The following is a 9,767-nucleotide window of genomic DNA, read 5'->3' as shown; positions in this document are numbered from 1 at the left end:
CCTTTTTCTACTTTTTTTTATTCTTTTTCTCCCTCTTCCCTTTTCTCTTCCCTCCCTCTTCCTACATTTATCTTTCCTCCTGTGTTCCTATGGATCCTTCCCTCTTCCCTTCTTCCTTTCTTCTTTCCTCATTCCTCTTAATTCCTCTCTCTCTTCCACTTCCTCCTTCTATCTATCCTTTCCTCCTCCTCTTCCTCTCTCCTTTTTTTCATTCCTCTTAATTCCTCTCTACTCTCCTCCACTTCCCTCCCTCTATATCTATCCTTTCTTTTTCCTCTTCCTTTTTTTCATTCCTCTAAATTCCTCTCTACTCTCCTCCACTTCCCTCCCTCTTCCCTTCATCTGTCTTCCCTCCTATATTAAGAAGGAATCGGGTCCCGGGTTCGCCATCAGCAGTGACCTGAAACACACACAGACCTGTAAGTGCCTGTAATAACGTTGACACTGTGCTCAGGCTCACCACCTCCAGGGACGAGTGTAAAGCCGGGAGTAATGTTATCCTGTGTGAGTCATTGGTGAGACCCCGCCTTGAGTATGCAGTGCAGTGTGAGGCCCTGTGGTAGAGGAGGGAGGAAAGGGTTGGGGAAAAGGGGGGAGAGAAAGAAGGGAAGGGAAGGGAGGAAGGATGAAGGAAAAGAAAGGAAGGAGAGGGAGGGGAAGGGAGGAGAGATGGAGGGAAAAGAAGGAAGGGATAGAGAATGGAGGAAAGGAGGGAGGGAGGGAAAATGGAGGTAGAGGGAGGAATGCCAGGAGAGAAGGGAGGAAAAATGAAGGGAAGGTCACTGTTCTTCCCATAAACCTATCAACAGTGGTGTCCCGCAAGGCTGTTCCATCTCCCACTCTCTTTCTGTTGCTCATGAACCCGGCAGCAGTGACGGGCCAAACCTGTGGCTTTAATGTGTAGCAGCGACGGGCCAAATTTTTGCCATGATATAAACTCCCTAAAATAGATGATGCATTAATGATCACAAATACGTACGTTGATATTAACCCCTTAACCGCGGATTTCCTACCAGAAGACCTCACCAAGATACAGGAATGGAACAAAAAGTGGCTGCTACAATTCAATGAAGAAAAATGTAAAGTCCTGCACCTTGGGAGGGGATATCCAGCACACCAATACCACATGGGAAACACTCCACTATCCACCACAGAGGCAGAGAAAGACCTGGGAGTGTATATTACCAGGCTACCAGTGAAGGGATATCCAGCACACCAGTACCACATGGGAAACACTCCACTATCCACCACAGAGGCAGATAAAGACCTGGGAGTGTATGTTACCAGGCTACCAGTGAAGGGATATCCAGCATACCAATACCACATAGGAAACACTCCACTATCGACCACAGAGACAGAGAAAGACCTGGGAGTGTATGGTACCAGGCTACTAGTGAAGGGATATCCAGCACACCAATACCACATGAGAAACACTCCACTATCCACCACAGAGGCAGAGAAAGACCTAGGAGTGTATGTTACCAGGCTACCAGTGAAGGGATATCCAGCACACCAATACCACATGGGAAACACTCCACTATCCACCACAGAGGCAGAGAAAGACCTAGGGGTGTATGTTACCAGGCTACCAGTGAAGGGATATCCAGCACACCAGTACCACATGGGAAACACTCCACTATCCACCACAGAGGCAGAGAAAGACCTGGGAGTGTATGTTACCAGGCTACTAGTGAAGGGATATCCAGCACACCAATACCACATGAGAAACACTCTACTATCCACCACAGAGGCAGAGAAAGACCTGTAAGTGTATGTTACCAGGCTACCAGTGAAGGGATATCCAGCACACCAATACCACATTGGAAACACTCTACTATCCACCACAGAGGCAGAGAAAGGCCTGGGAGTGTATGTTACCAGGCTACCAGTGAAGGGATATCCAGCACACCAATACCACTTGGGAAACACTCCACTATCCACCACAGAATCAGAGAAAGACCTGGGAGTGTATGTTACCAGGCTACCAGTGAAAGGATATCCAGCACACCAATACCACATGGGAAACACTCCACTATCCACCACAGAGGCAGAGAAAGACCTGGGAGTGTATGTTACCAGGCTACCAGTGAAGGGATATCCAGCACACCAATACCACATGTGAAACACTCCACTATCCACCACAGAGGCAGAGAAAGACCTGGGAGTGTATGTTACCAGGCTACCAGTGAAGGGATATTCAGCACACCAGTACCACATGGGAAACACTCCACTATCCACCACAGAGGCAGAGAAAGACCTGTGAGTGTATGTTACCAGGCTACCAGTGAAGGGATATCCAGCACACCAATACCACTTGGGAAACACTCCACTATCCACCACAGAGGCAGAGAAAGACCTGGGACTATATTTAACAGGCTACCAGTGAAGGGATATCCAGCACACCAATACCACTTGGGAAACACTCCACTATCCACCACAGAGGCAGAGAAAGACCTAGGAGTGTATGTTACCAGGCTACCAGTGAAGGGATATCCAGCACACCAGTACCACATGGGAAACACTCCACTATCCACCACAGAGGCAGAGAAAGACCTAGGAGTGTATGTTACCAGGCTACCAGTGAAGGGATATCCAGCACACCAATACCACATGAAACACTCACTATCCACCACAGAGGCAGAGAAAGACCTGGGACTATATGTTATCAGGCTACTAGCGATGGGATATCCAGCACACCAGTACCACATGGGAAACAATCCACTATCCACCACAGAGGCAGAGAAAGACCTGGAGTGTGTTACCAGGCTACCAGTGAAGGGATATCCAGCACACCAGTACCACATGGGAAACACTCCACTATCCACCACAGAGGCAGAGAAAGACCTGGGAGTGAATGTTACCAGGCTACCAGTGAAGGGATATCCAGCACACCAATACCACTTGAGAAACACTCCACTATCCACCACAGAGGCAGAGAAAGACCTGGGAGTGTATGTTACCAGGCTACCAGTGAAGGGATATCCAGCACACCAATACCACATGGGAAACACTCCACTATCCACCACAGAGGCAGAGAAAGACCTGGGAGTGTATGTTACCAGGCTACCAGTGAAGGGATATCCAGCACACCAATACCACATGGGAAACACTCCACTATCCACCACAGTGGCAGAGAAAGACCTGGGAGTGTATGTTACCAGGCTACCAGTGAAGGGATATCCAGCACACCAATACCACATGAGAAACACTCCACTATGCACCACAGAGGCAGAGAAAGACTTGGGAGTGTATTCTACCAGGCTACCAGTGAAGGGATATCCAGCACACCAATACCACATGGGAAACACTCCACTATCCACCACAGAGGCAGAGAAAGACCTGGGAGTGTATGTTACCAAGCTACCAGTGAAGGGATATCGAGCACACCAATACCACATGGGAAACACTCCACTATCCACCACAGAGGCAGAGAAAGACCTGGGACTATATTTACCTGGCTACCAGTGAAGGGATATCCAGCACACCAGTACCACAAGGGAAACACTCCACTATCCACCACAGAGGCAGAGAAAGACCTGGGACTATATTTACCTGGCTACCAGTGAAGGGATATCCAGCACACCAATACCACACAAGGAAACACTCACTATCCACCACAGAGGCAGAGAAAGACCTGGGACTATATTACCTGGCTACCAGTGAAGGGATATCCAGCACCAATACCACATGGGAACACTCCATCCATCCACAGAGGCAGAGAAAGACCTGGGACTATATTTACCTGGCTACCAGTTAAGGCAAAATCAGCCAATCGCAGCGGACAGGTTAACCTCAGACTTTGCGATCATTTCCGACTGGGCAGAAGAAGGTGTCCCTGCTCCTCAAAACTGCTCCCAACTGTCAACTCCACACTGCCTTCCAAACTCCTTTCCCTTTCCTCCACTCACCTCCTTCCGCTTTCCCTCCTTCCTCTCCACCTCCCTCCTTTCCTCCTCTCTCTCTTTCCCTCCTTCCTCCTCCTTTCCTCTCTTCCTCCCTTCCTCCTTTCCCCTCCATCTTTCCTCCTTCCTTCCCTCCTTCCTCCCTTTCCCTCCATCTTTCTTCCTTCCTCCTTTCTCTCCATCTTTCCTCTTCCCTCCTTTCCCTCCATCTTCCTCCCTTTCTCTCTTTCCCTCCATCTTCCTCCTTTCTTTCCTCCATCTTTCCTCCTTCCTCCCTTTCCCTCCATCTTTCCTCCTTCCTTCCTTTCCATCTTCCCTCCCTTTCCCTCCATCTTTCCTCCCTTCCCTCCTTTCCCTCCATCTTCCCTCCCTTTCCCTCCATCTTACCTCCCTTGCCGCCATTCCCTCCATCTTTCCTCCTTCCCTCCCTTTCCTCCCTTCCTCCCTTTCCCTCCATCTTTCCTCCTTTCCCTCTTTCCTCCCTTCCTCCTTTTCCCTCCATCTTTCCTTCCTCCTTTCCTCCATCTTCCTCCTTCCCTCCTTTCCTCCATCTTCCCTCCCTTTCCCTCCATCTTCCCTCCCTTTCCCTCCATCTTTCCTCCCTTCCCTCCTTTCCCTCCATCTTCCCTCCCTTTCCCTCCATCTTCCCTCCCTTCCCTCCCTTTCCCTCCATCTTTCCTCCCTTCCCTCCCTTTCCCTCCATCTTCCCTTCCTTCCCTTCCTTTCCTTCCATCTTTCCTCCCTTCCCTTCCTTTCCCTCCATCTTTCCTCCCTTCCCTCCCTTACCATCATCTTTCCTCCTTCCCTCCATCTTTCCTCCCTTCCTCCTTTCCCTCCATCTTTCCTTCCTTTCCCTCCATCTTCCCTCCCTTCCTCGTTTCCTCCATCTTCCCTCCCTTTCCCTCCCTTTCCATCCATCTTTCCTCCCTTCCCTCTCTTTCCCTCCCTCTTTCCTCACTTCCCTCCATCTTCCCTACCTTACCTTCCTTTCCGTCCATCTCTCCTCCCTTCCCTTCCTTTCCCTCCATCTTTCCTCCCTTCCCTCCCTTTCCCTCCATCTTTCCTCCCTTCCCTTCCTTTCCATCCATCTTTCCTCCCTTCCCTCCCTTTTCCTCCATCTTCCTCCCTTCCTCCCTTTCCTCCATCTCTCCTCCTTCCTTCCTTTCCTCCATCTTCCTCCTTCCCTCATCTTTCCTCCTTCCTCCTTTCCCTCCATCTTTCCTCCCTTCCCACTCTTTCCCTCCCTCTTTCCTCCCTTCCCTCCCTTTCCCTCCATCTTTCCTCCCTTCCCTCCCTTTCCCTCCATCTTCCCTCCCTTCCCTCCCTTTCCCTCCATCTTTCCTTCCTTTCCCTCCATCTTTCCTCCCTTCCCTCCCTTTCCCTCCATCTTTCCTCCCTTCCCTCCATCTTTCCTCCTTCCTCCTTTTCCCTCCATCTTTCCTCCCTTCCTCCTTTCCTCCATCTTCCCTTCCTTTCCTTCATCTTTCCTCCTTCCTTCCTTTCCTCCATCTTTCCTCCCTTCCTCCCTTTCCTCCATCTTTCCTCCTTTCCTCCATCTCTCTCCTTCTCTCCATCTTTCCTCCTTTCCTCCATCTTCCCTCCTTCCTCCATTTCCTCCATCTTTCCTCCTTCCCTCCTTTCATCCATCTTTCCTCCTTCCCTCCCTTTCCTCCATCTTCTTTCCTCCTTCCTCCTTTCCCTCCATCTTTCCTCCCTTCCCTTCCCTTCATCTCTCCTCCCTTCCCTCCTTTTCCTCCCTCTTTCCTCCCTTCCCTTTCATCTTTCCTCCCTTCCCTCCCTTTCCCTCCATCTTTCCTCCCTTCCCTCCATCTTTCCTCCCTTCCCTCCCTTTCCCTCCATCTTTCCTCCCTTCCCTCCCTTTCCCTCCATCTTTCCTCCCTTCCCTCCCTTTCCCTCCATCTTTCCTCCCTTCCCTCCCTTTCCATCCATCTTTCTTCCCTTCCCTTCCTTTCCCTCCCTCTTCCCTCCCTTGCCTCCCTTTCCCTCCATCTCTCCTCCCTTCCCTTCCTTTCCATCCATCGTTCCTCCCTTCCCTCCATTTCCCTCCACCTTTCCTCCTTCCTTCCTTTCCATCCATCTTTCCTCCCTTCCCTCCCTTTCCCTCCATCTTCCCTCCCTTCCCTCCTTTTCCTCCCTCTCCTCCTTCCTCCATTTCCCTCCATCTTTCCTCCCTTCCCTCCCTTTCCCTCCATCTTCCCTCCCTTCCCTCCCTTTCCCTCCACATCTCCTCAATTCCCCCCCATTCCCACCATCTTTCCTCCATTCCCTTCCTTTCCATCCCTCTGTCCTCCTCCCTTCCCTCCATCTTTCCTCCCTTCCCTTCCTTTCCCTCCATCTTTCCTCCCTTCCCTCCTTTCCCTCCCTCTTTCCTCCCTTCCCTCCCTTGCCCTCCATCTTTCCTCCCTTCCCTTCCTTTCCCTCCATCATTCCTCCCTTCCCTCCTTTCCCTCCCTCTTTCCTCCATCCCTTCCCTCCCTCTTTCCTCCATCCCTTCCCTCCATCTTTCCTCCCTTCCCTTCCTTTCCCTCCATCATTCCTCCTTTCCCTCCTTTCCCTCCCTCTTTCCTCCATCCCTTCCCTCCCATCTTTCCTACCTTCCCTTCCTTTCCCTCCATCTTTCCTCCCTTCCCTCCTTTCCCTCCCTCTTTCCTCCATCCCTTCCCTCCTATCTTCCCTCCCTTCCCTCCCTTTCCCTCCATCTTTCCTCCCTTCACTCCTTTCCCTCCATCTTTCCTCCCTTCCCTCCTTTCCCTCCCTCTTTCCTCCCTTCCCTCCTTTCCCTCCATCTTTCCTCCCTTCCCTCCCTTTCCCTCCATCTTCCCTCATCTTTCCTCCCTTCACTCCCTTTCCCTCCAACTACCCAAATCTTTCCACCCTTCCTCCCTCTCCCTCTTCCCTCATCTTTCCTCCTTCCTCCCTCTCCCTCCATCTTCCCCTCATCTTTCCTCCTTCCTCCCTTTCCCTCCATCTTCCTCATCTTTCCTTCCCTCCCTCCTTTCCTCCCTTCCCTCCTTTCCTCCCTTCCCTCCTTTCCCTCCATCTTCCCTCATCTTTCCTCCCTTCCCTCCCTGTCCCTCCATCTTCCCTCATCTTTCCTCCCTTCACTCCCTTTCCCTCCATCTTCCCTCATCTTTCCTCCCTTCACTCCCTCTCCCTCCATCTTCCCTCATCTTTCCTCCCTTCCCTCCCTTTCCCTCCATCTTCCCTCATCTTTCCTCCCTTCCCTCCCTTTCCCTCCATCTTCCCTCATCTTACCACCCAACACTTCCTCTCCCTCCATCTTCCCTCATCTTTCCTCCCTTCACTCCCTCTCCCTCCATCTTCCCTCATCTTTCCTCCCTTCCCTCCCTTTCCCTCCATCTTCCCTCATCTTTCCTCCCTTCCCTTCCTTTCCCTCCATCTTCCCTCATCTTTCCTCCCTTCCCTTCCTTTCCATCCATCTTTCCAAGGCAAAGGCAACCCTTGATCAACCGAACCGTAGCGTCGATGCGGCTTGCAAGAAACTGTGTAACCAACGACGCCTCCGACAAGCGAACTCATTCAACACGACGCGGCCAAACCAGTAGTCACATTTCCATTTTGTACACAAATGCACGCAGTCTATTACCCAAAAAGGACGAAATTAGGGCGTATATTGCAACTGAGAAACCAGATGTGGTAGCCATCACAGAGACTTGGGCCAACTCTGCACATCTAGTATCTGAACTGTCATTTCCAGGTACAGCTTCCAAAAAATCGAATGCACAAGAAAGGAGGAGTAATTTGCTACGTAAAAAGTACGCTCCCTGCCATAAAAATAGACAAACAGGATGCAGAGAATTACGACTCCGTCTATGTGGAAATACTGCGAATAATAAGAAACTAACACTTGCGACCGTATACAGGCCTCCAAAACAACAAGCAGCCGATGACACTGCCCTGTACGAAGAGCTTCACTCTTTAACACAAAGTAAACAAGCAATAATAATTGGGGACTTTAATTGCCCTAACATTGACTGGGGACAATTGACTGGAGATCAAAGAGGGTAACAGGCTTATAGAAATGGTGGAGATTCGTTCCTCACTCAAGTTGTAACTCAACCAACAAGAAAACAATCTGATGGATCTGGTATTAGTAAGCGACCCCGACCTCATTCGCGACTGTGAAGTTGGTGAAAAAATTAACGGTTGCGATCACCACTTAATCCGTATCAATGTCAACATAAGTCACAAACTCGTAGACAATCCGTCAGTGATACCAGACTACAAAAAGCAAATTTCAACCTAGCCCGTGAGCTGCTTCCCTCCGCGACCTGGGACCAGCTTCACCCTAACCGACAATACAATCGACAACGTGTGGAACAACTTCAAAGATAAGCTTTTGGGAGTAGAAAAGGCTACAGTGCCGACGAAACCCAGGCGAGTAAATGGTGCCGTAGATCACCGTGGATGACCAGAGAAATAAAAGGGCGGTAAACTTAAAAAAGGTATAACCAAATGCAAGAGAATGACACGGCCGAAGCCCGTACTCAGTACCACAACCGCCTAAGAGCTTGTCGCACCCTTATTCGGAGTAGTAAACGCAACTACGAAAAACAAATAGCGCGTGACATCAAGACAAACTCAAAAAATTCTTCACATACATCAGATCGAAAAAGTAAAATCAATATTGGTCCCCTGACAGACGAGACTGGAGCTGCAACTCAGGACAGTAAACAGATGGCCAAATCCTCAACAGTAACTTCGCATCCGTATTCACAGTCGAGAACATCGAAACCATGCCCGAGAACCCTGACCCGCCGAGGGAATCACGCCGCTGAAAATTGACTCAATATGCGACCAAGAAGTGAAAGAGTATTTGGATAAACTCGACACGAACAAGTCAACAGGACCTGACGGTTTGTCCCCGCAGTTATTAAAGAGCTTAAACAACAAATACTTCAGCCACTCACTAACATATTCAACCAGTCTGTTCAGTTGAAAAGGTCCCGGAAGACTGGAAGATGGCGAACGTAACACCAATTTTCAAAAAAGGAGACAAAAGCGTTGCATTAAACTACAGGCCCATAAGTTTGACATCGGTGGCAGGAAAATACTCGAAAAGATTATTAGAGACAAACTTGTTAAGTTTCTGAAGACAATAATGTAATCTCGACACCCAGCATGGCTTCAGAAACAAGCGCTCCTGCCTAACGAATTTATTAGACTTCTTCCAAGGTATATATAAGAACTGGGATGCCCACATCCCCAGTGATGTTATATACCTGGACTTTCGAAAACCTTCGACAAGGTACCGCACGAGCGACTCCTTAGAAACTGCACTCGGCGGGCATTGGAGCCAATCTGATCGCGTGGATAGGGATTGGCTCACCGACGAAAACAACGAGTACTACTCAACGGACAGCCTTCCGATTGGCTTCCAGTCACTAGTGGAGTGCCTCAGGGTCAGTGCTGGGACCATTCTCTTCAAAATATATATCAACGACCTCGAATCAGGACTGAAATCCACAATATCGAAATTTGCAGATGACACCAAGGTGGGGGGAAAGGCCCTCACAAAGACCGACTGCGAAATCATTCAGAAAGACCTCAATCACATTATCGAATGGTCGGAAAAATGGCAAATGTCCTTTAATGTTGACAAATGCAAAGTCATGCACATTGGGTCCCAAAATAGTAACCACACATACATCATGAATGGGAGACCTCTGCAAGCGATGCAGGAGGAAAAGGATCTTGGAGTCACTATCAGCAGTGACCTGAAACACGCGAATCACTGTAAAAAGCATACAACAAAGCCAACACTATGCTCGGGTTCATAGCGAGGAACTTCAGTGTAAAACGCCAGACGTGATGCTATCCTTG

The sequence above is a fragment of the Eriocheir sinensis genome, chromosome 57, assembly GCF_024679095.1.
Source record: "Eriocheir sinensis breed Jianghai 21 chromosome 57, ASM2467909v1, whole genome shotgun sequence".
Taxonomy (NCBI): Eukaryota; Metazoa; Arthropoda; class Malacostraca; order Decapoda; family Varunidae; genus Eriocheir; species Eriocheir sinensis.
The sequence above is the reverse complement of the archived record's forward strand: the minus strand, read 5'-3'. Positions refer to the sequence as shown.